Genomic DNA, 13,429 nt, shown 5'->3' with positions numbered 1-13,429 from the left:
ATTATGTTGTGCCTAGTACAGGGTGGCATGAAAAGAAGGAAAAAGGCATATTTAAAATTTTGTAATTTAGAGAATGTTCAGTTTTTGCTAGATGGATGTGTTTTGCTACTTCTAAAGTACATCTGCTTATTGACAAAATTTTGCATTTGAAAAGCTCTTTGATTCTTGGCTTATTCTTAAATTTTAGGTGTGAATCTGTGTTATCATTGACTGATCTACAATGAGAACTCTTTTTTCTACTATGTTCCCTCTTTCATCTAGATTTAGAACTATATTGAGGAGAGAGTGAATAGAAAAATTTTAAAAATTTATATTCATATAGTTTCCATTTTAACCATATACATATATGAATATTATCTAATAATACTTTGTTTTACGTGATGTCTTCTGAGATGTTTGATAGAATTCCAGCACAATAACTTCTGTGTGTGTGAAGTTGGAAAGCACAAGAATTATTTAACTCAATTTAAATACGTAGGTATTTTAAATTTAAGAAATGTGTGGCTTCCTGGGATTTTGTGGGTAAAATAAAATTTCATTTATCAAATTGATTTGAGATTCAAAAGATTAGGAAGTCTCATGTGGAGGCTTGCCTACTGGCATTTTGGCTGTAGCCAAGATGGTATTGTGTTTAGTGAGTCTTGTGTTACTCACATCTCTTAGCTGTGGAGTCTTTTTTTTTTTTTTTTGCAATCTTTTTTTTTAAATTAATTTATTTATTTTTGACTGAGTTGGGTCTTCATTGCTGTGCGCGGGCTTTCTCTGGTTGTGGTGAGTGGGGGCTACTCTACGCAGCACTGTGCGGGCTTCTCATTGCGGTGGCTTCTCTTGTTGCGGAGCACAGCCTCTAGGCGTGTGGGCTTCAGTAGTGGCAGCGCGCAGGCTCAGTAGTTGTGGCACACGGGCTTAGTTGCTCCGCGGCATGTGGGATCTTCCCGGACCAGGGCTTGAACCCGTGTCGCCTGCATTGGCAGGCGGATTCTTAACCACTGCGCCACCAGGGAAGCCCAGCTGTGGAGTCTTAAAGCTGTACATAAAAAACAAACAAGCAAAGACTTTTAAAGTCCTTTTTAAAGACTTTTGTAAAACATGACATATAAAGATAAAAGCATAAAACCTAAATGTACAGTATAAACAAATAATTAGAAAACGAACATCATGTAGTCACTACCCAGGTAATACGCCCTGTAAGAAAAGCTGCAGAGACAGTCTCATTGGTTTAAGTGGTATTGTCTTGGTTGGTAGTTGGACTTGAGGGATAACAGTGTGCTGAAAAGAAAGCTGAAAAATTAATAACCACGAGGAGTCAGCACAGGTAAAAACTGAATCGCCAGTTTTTATTTGTTGTTATCAAAAGGGTTATCTAGACAATTAAAAAAAGAAGTTTCCTAACATTTAGTGTAGTCGTTTAGTCATTTGAAATCTTGGTGCTTCACTAATGAATGTGAAACAAAAAATAATGCTGAATCCTACAAGAATCATGCCATGTTGCATAAAGCTGTTTCTTCAGAGTTCATCTCTGATGCAGTTTTTGGTAGGGTTCAGTGACTACTGGTTTTAGATTTATGTGCAGACTCTAACAATGGCTTTTGCCTAGGAAATGTCAGATTTGCCTGTATCAGTGATATCCTAACTTAAGTATCTTATTTACAAAAACTAGTTTGACTCTCTTGCTTTCACATTAATGTAACCATTAGAAAAAGTATTAACCTGAACAGTGGCAATCTATGTTGACTCTTCCATCCTTGGTGCCTCTTGATTCTTACCTTGTCTGCATCTTGGCTAGGTGAACCAGATTTCTCTCTTTTTTTTTTTTTAATTAATTAACTAATTAATTAATTTATGGCTGTGTTGGGTCTTCGTTTCTGTGCAAGGGCCTTCTCTAGTTGTGGCAAGCGGGGGCCACTCTTCATCGCAGTGCGCGGGCCTCTCACTATCGCGGCCTCTCTTGTTGCGGAGCACAGGCTCCAGACGCGCAGGCTCAGTAATTGTGGCTCACGGGCCCAGTTGCTCTGCGGTATGTGGGATCTTCCCAGACCAGGGCTCGAACCCGTGTCCCCTGCATCGGCAGGCAGACTCTCAACCACTGCGCCACCAGGGAAGCCCCAGATTTCTTTTTTAACTGGAGGAACCTACTTTAATGTGCTTCCCTCACTTTCTAGAAATATTTTCTTATATGTATGGAAAGGTTAAATGTTGACTTTGGAGGATTGTGATAGCAGAAAAAAGTTGAATTTTTTTGAGTATTTTTAAAAAATTTATTATTTATTTGTTCATTTTTGGCTGCGTTGGGACTTTGTTGCTGCGCGCGGGCTTTCTCTAGTTGTGGCGAGCGGGGGCTACTCTTCGTTGCGGTGCACGGGCTTCTCATTGCGGTGGCTTCTCTTGTTGCGGAGCATGGGCTCTAGGCGCGCGGGCTTCAGTAGTTGTGGTGCACGGCCTCAGTAGTTGTGGCTCGCAGGCTCTAGAGCGCAGGCTCAGTAGTTGTGACGCACGGGCTTAGTTGCTCCGCGGCATGTGGGATCTTCCCGGACCAGGGCTCGAACCCGTGTCCCCTGCATTGGCAGGCGGATTCTTAACCACCACGCCACCAGGGAAGTCCCAAAGTTGATTTTTTTTTCCCCTCTGACTACCTGATGAATACAGACTATTTGCATAAAACTCTGCAACGTGGACTTTAAGAAGGACAGTTTTATAACACATCTGCATACATAAATTAAAGCCTTTATTTGGCTATTATAATTTTGTTACTTTAAGCTGTCTGTGTTTTTCTTGATCTCTGCCGGATCCAAATACATTGCAGTATGGTATTTCATATTTGATTGTGGTGAGAAACTTAATGCTATGCTTCACCTAAAATTCCAATAGAATGTTGTTCTTTTTTATTCTGGGTGAAGGTTAAATACATCCCTTGCTATTTTTTCCTCCTGCAAGGATGAGAAATAATTATTTTAAATCTTGAAATGACTGTATATGTTGAGTTTTCCTAGATGTGGAAACACACATAATTTGATGTAATAGTTTTTTAAACCTAAAGTAGGTAATTTGGCTTTGTATATGAAGTAAGGTTAATATACTTTTGGTCATCTCATGCTTTCTGTTTTGTTATCACCTGTACAATTTAGCCTTGATCATTAGAATTTATTGTATTGTGTCATAGAATTAGGGTGTTGAGGTTAAGGTCTTAATTAAGGTATTACATCCATATGCATATAGATCCACACACAGTACCCCTAAGAAATGCTGATAGCCCTATTAGGTTTTTTTTTTATAGAATCTTTTTTTAAAATTTAATTTATTTTTATACAGCAGGTTCTTATTAGTTATCTATTTCATACATATTAGTGTATACACGTCATTCCCAATCTCCCAGTTCATCCCACCACCACCACTACCCCCAGCCCTATTAGTTTTTAATTTTTAATGGAAAATTTGTACTTTCCAAAGTGGCTGGTAGTTTTAAAATAACATTTATTATGTTTAAGTTATGAAAGGGTTGTTTATTGTAGAGAAATTGAAAACCAGTGAGATATAAAGAAGATTAAAATCACCTGAAATCCTACCAACTGGAAACAACTACAATTAACATTTCGTTCTGTATCTTTCCAGTGTTTTTCTTATGCATACCTGTATTTTTTTTTTTTTTTACAAATTGGAATAGTGTATAATATTATTTTATAACCTGCTTTATTGTGAAATAAATTTTTTTGAGAATGTGATATTTTAAACTGATATATAATTTCATTGTATGGTTGTGCCATATCTATTTACCATTATTCTGTTGATAGCATTTTAGGCAGTTTGCAATTTTCAGATAAAATTTGATGAACATTCTTACATATTTAAAAAATTGTATGACTGTGATGATTTGATTACAATAAATTCCTAAGAGTAGAATTACTTAACAGGTCTGAACATTACAAAAGTTTTTGACACATATTTCCAATATTTTCTCCAGAAAGGTTTTTTTTTTTAATAACAGTTTTGTTGAGGAATAATTCACATACCATTACAAGTTACCCATTTAAAATGTACAATGCAGTGGTTTTTAGTATATTCATAGAACTGTGCACCATCACCATAGTCGATTTTAGAACATTTCCAGCAAGGTTTGAACCAATTTAAACTCCTAGTAATATCAGAAAGGCTTTGTTTTTAAAAACTGCATTTATTTGTGGTTTTTAAAGTGTAGTATAGGTATACAAGAACGCAGCAGCTTGTGTGATACATTTTTTCTTCATAATTCCTATCACTTATTTTGAAAAATTTTATTTCCAGCCTTATTGCGTTGTAACTGATGATATATACTTTATATCAATTTATGGAGTGAGATTTTAAAAGTCATCTATGAAAACAAGATGCTCATATTCCTGTGTTAAGAAAACATGACATAAAGTTTAAGCTTATAAAACAAAGTATGTGGTAGAGTTTTTGAATTATAAAATCATCTTTCCGTTCAGTCATGATGCCTTTATTGAGAAAGCATTGTATGTGGTTTAAAATACCTTTCTTTTCATTCAAATTTTATTCAGAAACACCTTATTTTAGGAAATGTCTATGGAAAGTATGCTATACCTATATAGTTAACTATAGCAAACTTATTGTATAAAATGTATGGCTTTCTTTTTATTGAGAGGTTTGCTTTGCTCTAACTGACCTTCACCCTGAAAGTTGTTCTGTTTGCTTTAAGCCATTTAACAAAACTTTTTTTTTTTTTTTTTTTTTTTTAACTCAATGGGCAGTGGAGGGCAAGTGTCAGGGAGACCCAAGTTCTTATTCCCGCCGTACCTCTACCACTGGGGCTCGGTGTTCTTATCTCTGAAGTGGAGATGAAAATGACTACTTTTTGCAATTATAGGGATCTAAACTAGAAGTGCTAGAGTGTGCCTAGAACTGGACCAGGCATGTAGCTGATAATAAATGACTTTTTAAAAAAATAAGAATAATAGCATATGCAAAATGAGCTAGTCTTTAGTCGAATGTTTCATCGATGAAGATGTGAACTCAGTTGGCCTAAACTCACTTTTATAGAAGTTAAAAGTTGAATGTTAGTTAGTGCTTGAGCAGAATCTTTGCATGGGTTATATGGGTGTTTCTCAGTTGGTAAAGAGAATTCATGCTGTTACAAGTAGGAACATGAAGTTAACTTTCCAGTCCAAATTTACTTCCACTGTTGTTATTACAAAAGCATGATGGCTTATAGCTTCACCAACGCTTCATGTTCTGATTAAGCAAATAGGTGATAATGTAAAATTTGAATATATGGTATGAAGTTCCTTATGTTCTTTTATTGTTTATTTTAAAAATGAAATGTTGAATATAATTGAACCTAAAATACTAAAGTGATAAACCTGATGAACCAAAAAAAAAAAAAAGAAAAGAGAAGAAAAACCCCTGGCCTTTATAGGAAAAATAAACTTAGTAAATTATCATTTTAGATATTATGATAAATTAATTGCTTAGTACTTTAAAAACTACATTATCATTTCTGTGATACCTTGCCTTGATATGGTAAAAGAAAGTAAAATTTGAACAATCTCACACCTGTTTTCTGTAATTTAAAAATTTGTTAGGGAAAGAGGAAGGAAAATATGTGGATGAACTTGTTAGTTTACTAGATTTCATAGTGAATGGAACAAGATGACTGATATTAAGTTACTTAGTTTGTCATAAATTTCACTGTGAGCCAGTCCCTTGATGTAAGGGACTGGAAAATAATTTAATGTGAATTTTCTTCCAGTCATAATGCCATGTCTGTTGTTGCCAGGTGTGGTCAAGAACAAAGTGAAAACTTCGAGGTTAAACCAAATAGATAAGGGAAATTGTGTGTTTTATTAGTAAGTTTTGTATTGGTACAAGGCAGTTCAATAAGTAATGTGGTTTAGTCAGGAAAAAAAAGAACTACAAAGCAACCTAAAATGTTGTGTAACTTAATAGAATCATAGTCAAGTGAAAATTGTGTGACTGTATTTAGTGACGGGGTTTTTTGGTATTTAATTGTGTTTCATTTCACATAGGTCACTCCTTTATACAGGATATTTTCATGTCCTTGACCATCATCTTTCTCTTAACACAATTTTAGTGGAAAATTATTAAGTGAAAATTTCAGAATATATTTGGGGTGATGGTACTAGAGTTAAACAGATTATGGAGTAGTACCGTTATGTTTTAAAAATAGTATTACTCTATTACTAGTGGTATAAACTAAGGAAAATTAAAAATAAAAATAATAAGAAAAGGTGCTACTTCTCTAATACACCTTGATTACTTAGAGAATTTTGTAGAAAGAAATATGGTGGTCATGCTTTACCCCCTAAAATCTTATTTATGTAAATAGGTGTTGGTTGTGAGTTTCATATAATTGTTTGCTATTGCAAATAACGAACATCTTTAAATAATGTTAATAGGGTAGGTAAGACATTAAAGTTAATTTTTAAAATCACATATGTTCTTGTCAGAATGCAAATCCAACCCCTACATTTATGTATTGGCGACTAGGAGGAATCACAGCTCGTTTTCCCATTGTTTGGGGTCATTTCAGGTGATCGGATCACCTGATTTAACCTCTATTATGGGCTATAAACAGAAGCCCAAATATGTCGTATCTCTTCAGAGAGGTAGACTCACAGCTAAAACTCAAGACTCATGACTGCAACACCAATGTCAGAGCACATTTTTCCTTGTCCCCGATTTATCTTACTCTTATTTTATTCTTGCGTACGTGTGTCTGCTAAATTTCCTCATATGTGATTTCTGTCTAGTTATACGGTACTATTCACCAATTTCTTTAAAAAGTTTATAATTAACCTGATTTTTATAAGCTTTTTTAGGATGTTTTTGTTTGGGTCAAATTTGAGAAATGATTTACAGCAGCACTGACCAATAGAATTTTCTGCAGTGATGGAAATACCCTGTGTCTCTGCTGTCCTGTATGGTAGCCACCCACCATGTGTGGATATTTTTTCTTTTTTCTTTTTTTTTTTAAATTTATTTATTTATTTTTATTTATTTTTGGCTGTTGTTGGGTCTTCGTTGCTGCATGCGAGCTTCTCATTGTGGTGGCCTCTCTTGCTGCAGTGCACAGGCTCCAGGCGTACGGGCTCAGCAGTTGTGGCACACGGGCTCAGCCGCTCCGTGGCATGTGGGATCTTCCCGGACCAGGGATCGAACCCGTGTCCCCTGCACTGGCAGGCGGACTCCCAACCACTGCGCCACCAGGGAAGCCACATGTGTGGATTTTGAACACTTGAAATGTGGCTAGTGTACTTGAGAACTGAATTTTTAATTTTATTTAATTTTAATTTGTTTACAATTCAGTAGCCACGTGTGATTAGCACAGATTTAGATATTCTTAGTGAAGGAAAAGAATTTAAGTCGAAGTGGACATTTTCACATTCTTTGCTCTCGTGATTACTTTTTTTGTGTGTTTTTTTGGGGTTGGGACTTTAAAATCTCATTTTTCCAAATGCTTACTCTCTTAGATAATGAATAAATCCATTCACAGGAAACAACTTAGTAATAGTTATTTGATTATTATTTTAAAATATACAAATTTTAAATATTTTTAAAATTAAAAAAATTTTTTAAATTTTAAAATATAAAAGTATTTTTAAAAACTCTTTTAATCAACGCAGTTATTAACAGACTATGTACTGCTGACCAACAAAATGATTTCATTTCAGTAGTATTTTAGACTAGTTATGGTTAAATAATATGGAAATCTTAAACTTTTTATATTACTTGGAATACTTGACTATTATTTAAATCTTTTTACTATACCCTCAGAAGCCTCTGAAACAAAGATAACTTGAAAGGAAATAAAAGATATGTCTGATGATCACCTCTTCACGTGTCTTCCTCTAGTCTTTCTATATGATTAGTTCCTGGTTTGGATTCCATTAGTCCTTTTTATAACAATCCAGACCCCCAGTCACTGTGTCCTATTACCTGTTTTATAGTAGTTTATCATTTTCTGAAATTTTCATGTTTATTTAAGCTCTATGAGATCAGAATCATATTTCCTTTGATTTCCCAGGATCTAGAATAGGGCCTGTGGTGTTCAGTAATGAACCGTGTCACAAACAAAACAAAAAAAGGGCTTTGTGAGGAATTAGATATATATCTGGAATAACAAACCACTTAGAGTCTCAGAATACGCAAGGTGAGGCCCGGCTTTTGATTATTTTGGTGGTGTTGATATGGGTAATTTACGGCGATTAGTTTAGAATGAGTCTGTATAGAAACATTTCTGTGGGAACTCTTACTTTAAAAACAGACAAACTTTTGTCCAGGCATGCACATATGTACTAAATAAATCCTCTCCACGTAAAACATCATAGAGTTGGGGCCTCCCTGATGGCGCAGTGGTTAAGAATCCGCCTGCCAAGGCAGGGGACACGGGTTCGAGCCCTGGTCCGGGAAGATCCCACATGCCGCAGAGCAACTAAGCCCGTGCGCCACAACTACTGAGCCTGCGCTCTAGATCCCGCGAGCCACAACTACTGAGCCCACGTGCCACAACTACCAAAGCCCACATGACTAGAGCCCGTGTTCTGCAACAAGAGAAGCCACCGCAATGAAAAGCCCGCGCACCGCAACGAAGAGTAGCCCCCGCTCGCCACAACTAGAGAAAGCCCGCACACAGCAACGAAGAGCCAACGCAGCCAAAAATAAATAAATAAATTTATAAAAAAAAATCATAGAGTTGACAAAATGGAAAAACAAGTGAGAAAATATTTCCATCGTCAGGTTTTGAGTATTCAGCCTCATTTCATAACCTTTTAGAGATTAAGGGATTTACTCGAAGTCATTTATTTGTATGCCATTGGTCAGAACAGAGAGAACTGCCAAATCCTAGTTTTCCAGTGTGTTGTTTTGACTTATCATCTATGAATGGACATCACTGTGTAGCAGACATAGGCACTTTACCTGATAAAAGCGGTATTTAACTGATAGTGGTTTGAGTTATCTGTGAGTAGTCAGAGATCAAATGTTTTCATGCAGTAAATTAGGTCATTTAATTTTTGATCTTTAAATGCCAACATGATAAGTGTGGAAAGGGTTTTATTTTTACTCATCTATTCCTATACATAGTCTTAAATAGTTAATGTTTTGAGATATGAATCAGTCTTTTTATTTAGGGAACTTATATACATTATTCACCTTTAGAAAATAAACTTCCAGTTAGAGGTTATTCATTATAAAAATTGTTGGCTCAATAGCGTTCTTTGGGATGGCTGCAAGGGGCTTTTCTTTATTAACTGTGGCTATTATATGTGTAAATTAACAGACTTTAAAAAAATGGTTCTTAACCATAGTGCTGTCTTTACTACTGCGAGTTTTCTCCACACGCACCACATATTTTTGTGAAAATCAGCCACAGAATCCAGTGTGGCCCAGAGATTTTGGTTGTCAGAAATGGAAAGATACAGTAAGTATTTGAGTAATAAAAGGACCCATAACGTTATTGTGTCATGCATGGTGGTGGCTTTGCTGCCACATCACTGTTTGTATCACATCTCCAACTAGAATGAAAGTTAACTCCAGAGCATAGAAAGCAGGAGTGACTGCCAACAAAACAGGAAGAAATCGCGTCCTTCTCTTCTGCAGCGTAAAAGGTGACAGCAGCGTCCTCTGAGCAATTGCAGGCTGATGGCTTTCCTGGCTGTCCAGGGACATGTTGTAGGCCACATTAGCATATTTGTAGCCATAGATAGGACTATTCATGTTGTCATGGGGTAAGACCTTTAAAAGTGCTCTTTCTGTTTCACGTTCCCCACATCTTAGGTTAAGGAATCTAAGGGAATTCTCTTTCCTGTCCTAGGTTCTATAGGGATGTTACTAGAACTAATGAAAACAAGGGAGTGTTTAGAAATGCTGTCAGAGAAGACTCTGTATTAGTTTCCTTTTGCCTCTCTAACAAATGATGTCAAACTTAATGGCTTAAACACAGCAAAATTTAAAACAATACAAATTTATTATCTTATAGTTCTGGATGTTATAAGGCCAACATGGGTCTCTCTGGGCTAAGATCTAAGTATGAGCAGGGCTGCATTCCTTCTGGAGGTTCTCGAGGAGAATCTGTTCCCTGTCTTTTCCACCTTCTGTAGGTGCCTGCGTTCCCTGGCTTACGGTCCCCTTTCTCTTATATTCAAAGCCAGTGCAGAGCATCTTCAGATCTCTCTCTCTGACTCTTCACCATCCCTTTTTCTCTTGTAAGTATCCTAGTGATTATACTGGGCCCACCTGGATAATCCAGGATAATCTCTCCATTGTAAGATCCTTGACTTAATCACATCTGCAAAGTCCCTTTTGCCACGTCAGGTAACATGTTCATGGGTTCTAGGGATTAGGATGTGGGTATTTGGTGGGGGGTCATTATTCTGTCTATCACAGCCTCTATACAGGTTGAAGATGCTGGCTTTGTTAATAGTAGGGATGTTTTTTGAAGCAGTAATGGTTGCCTTTCTGAATTAATACAGACATGACAGAAAAGTGGTTCAGTGGTCAGTGACAGTGTAGCATGTGGTAAAGGGTGCAGGTCATGAAGCAAGACTGCCTGGATTTGACTCCTGGCTCTACCCCTTACTTTATGTGTGACCTTGGACAGGCCACCTAACCTGTCTGTCTTTCAGTTTCCTCATCTGTAAAATGGAGATACTAGTATCCATCCTGCAGGAGTTTTCTGAAGATTAAATGAGATAATACTTGTAAAGCACTTGGAACATCACATTGTCAGTCCTTAGTAAATCATATTATTTTACTTGAAGCATGTTTAAAGTATTTTTTGTTTGAAATTTTAGAGAGATTCTTATACAGATTAAAATCTGGATCTATTCTGAGTTGTTGCAGGTTTTTTTGTTTAACCTTTTGAATACTCAGAAATATGGCATATTCAGGAAAACATCTGTGTGTATTAGTCATTGAAAAATAGAATAGAAGCCGAATAAATATGAGCATTTTCTTGATTTATAATTAATGAGTTGTTTTTTTCCTTTTGAAGAGACATATTAACATTTTTATATGTTCATTATAGAATCTACAGAGAAGCAAAAGGCAAAGCAAAAGAGAACAGACTATAGTAAGCATTTCCATTTTGGTGACCATCCTTTTAGGACAGTAGTTCTCAACCCTAGGGCGATTTTGCCTTCCAGGGGACATTTGGCAATGTCTAGAGACATCTTTTATTATTACTGGCAGGTGGTACTACTGGCATCTAGTGCGTAGAGGCCAGGATGCTGCTAAACATCTTGAATGCTCATGACAGCCCTCCTCAACAAGTGTTAGTAGTGCCAGGGTTGAAAAACGTTGTTTCAGAGTGCGAACTCATTGATAAGTGTGTTGCCTTCTTAGTCTGATTCTCAGTCATATATTTGAGTTTTGGATCACTTCTTGATCAGTGGGTTATGTAAAGTCCAGATACTAAAAACCAAATTTGATTTGGTAACTCATATCTGGCTCTTGGGAAATGTTAGTAATTTTAGAGATTAGTATAACACAGAGATTTGATGAGGTCCACACTAAAATTATCTGCGTAATTTTAGATTATGGAGTTGAAGTCCTGTTACAACATAGACTAATGCTGTGATTTGGGGCTGTACTTTTGACTGTAGTTTGATAGCCAAAACACATTTTCTTCTGTCTTCATTACTTGGATGGAAATGAACATTCAGTAACATAGCAGTTCTAATTTCCACTTGTCTTTTCTGCCATTCCTATATTCATTTAATAGCCTGTTTCATTCCCTTATGGTACTGGGGGATTAGGGTTACAGCAGTGAGCAAAACATAAAAGTACCCAGTACCTTTGCTAGAAGTGAAGTAGTTTTGTTTTGTTGGTTGGTTGGTTTTTCCATGATCAAAGAAGGCACTGCTACCCTTTGCTTTGGAAATTAAAGATAAATATGAACTTCAGAAATCTGAACACATTTGGCAATTCTCTGAACGCTGAAGTTACTCAAAGTTGCCTCAAATACAGGTTGGCATTCTAATATAAACTGATTTTGTGTTTAGTACAGGTTTTGTATTAGGCTATAAATGATTCAAAAAAGGGAAGTCATTTTATTAGAAACTCATTAGAGTTTTCTATTCTTCTTATCATGTGTTATGCTCAACAGTGATAAAGTTGTGACAGTTTCTCTTAATCCCATTAGTAGTGATTGCAGTTTTTATACACTGAGCAAAAGACAAAGCTTCATTTCATAATATAACTACTGTTTTGGAAAATATGAACCCTAATATGTTAATAGTTTAAATGTGTTGTGTTTTTTTTTGGCCACACCCTGCAGCATGTGGGACCTTAATTCTCTGACCAGGGATCGAACCCATGCCCCCTGCATTGGAAGGCGGAGTCTTAACCACTGAACCACTAGGGAAGTCCCTATGTTAATAGTTTATGTATGCCTGTAGAATTATTAGATTCATGGTAGTGAGCTTCGAATTAAATATGGTTATGTAAATACATTTCTTGTCAGCCAGTGACTCTTTTTTTTGTGATGTGTTTATACTCTGAATTTCCAGCACTTAATAAAATACCTTCTACTCTAATTCTGATGAAAAGGTTACTTGATAAAATATAGTAAGATTACATAGTAAACTTTTGAAAAAGTTTAAAAATAATAGGGGGAAATTTCATTTTGTTCTGTTTCCTCTTAGTGACCTGATTACCTGCTGCTTGTTTGGTTTTGTGCAGCTACTTTCCAGCTTTATTCATGCTCTTTTTAGGAGGGAAAAAGTAAATCTGTACGGTCAGTTCTAAATGCATGCTGCTAACAAACACCTGTGGTATTTCAGTAATACTAGTTACTTAACAATTATGAGCTCATAGTAAAATACTCACATTGTTAATCTAATCCTGTGGCTCCTTACTGCAGTACTCCTGTTTGTGATCAGTCTGTTTATTGATGACGTGCTAGCCACTGTAGTCGGCCGGGTTTCAGAGATGAAGCAGTCCCATGTCCTCATCGTAAACGTCCAGTCTTGCCATATTCTCTGGCATGTAAGTTGTTTTTATATCCCTGAATTATGTAGCGTGCTTTCATCAAATTCTTGTAATTTGGTTTTGCAACATATCAAGAAATATATAATCTAGATCATTTAGAAGATGTGAAACTAAGAAGCCAAGGAAGTTCTTAACCATTTTAGGTGATGGTTAATATAGGTCTTTGTAAAGGAGTTCCCCTCCCTTGCACAGGTTAGGACTTCTTGTTTCCTATACTTGGAAATGTCTCAGGTCCCCTGCATCCTCTCTCTTTCCCACATCCCCCAGCTCCTCAACCTTGGATGTTTTCCTCTGTCATCCAGGGCACTTGTCCCTTCTGTCCGCAGGGACTCTGTCTTGCTCATCTTTTATCTCTAGTACTTAGGACCAAACATAATACAGGCACTCGATATGAAATGAATAAATGCGTATTACTGAGCCTCATCTCCAG

The 13,429-nt window shown here is 36.4% G+C and overlaps 1 protein-coding gene across 6 annotated transcripts in view; it reads left to right on the top strand.

The window, feature by feature from the left end:
• Positions 1-13,429, top strand: part of NSD3 (nuclear receptor binding SET domain protein 3) — a 108,197-nt gene that overhangs the window by 5,801 nt on the left and 88,967 nt on the right. The gene's annotated exons all lie outside the window — the stretch shown is intronic.

Source organism: Balaenoptera borealis (genome assembly GCF_965194805.1).
Source record: "Balaenoptera borealis genome assembly, chromosome: 21".
In the NCBI taxonomy this organism is placed as follows: domain Eukaryota; kingdom Metazoa; phylum Chordata; class Mammalia; order Artiodactyla; family Balaenopteridae; genus Balaenoptera; species Balaenoptera borealis.
This window is presented reverse-complemented; position numbering and strand designations above follow the sequence as displayed.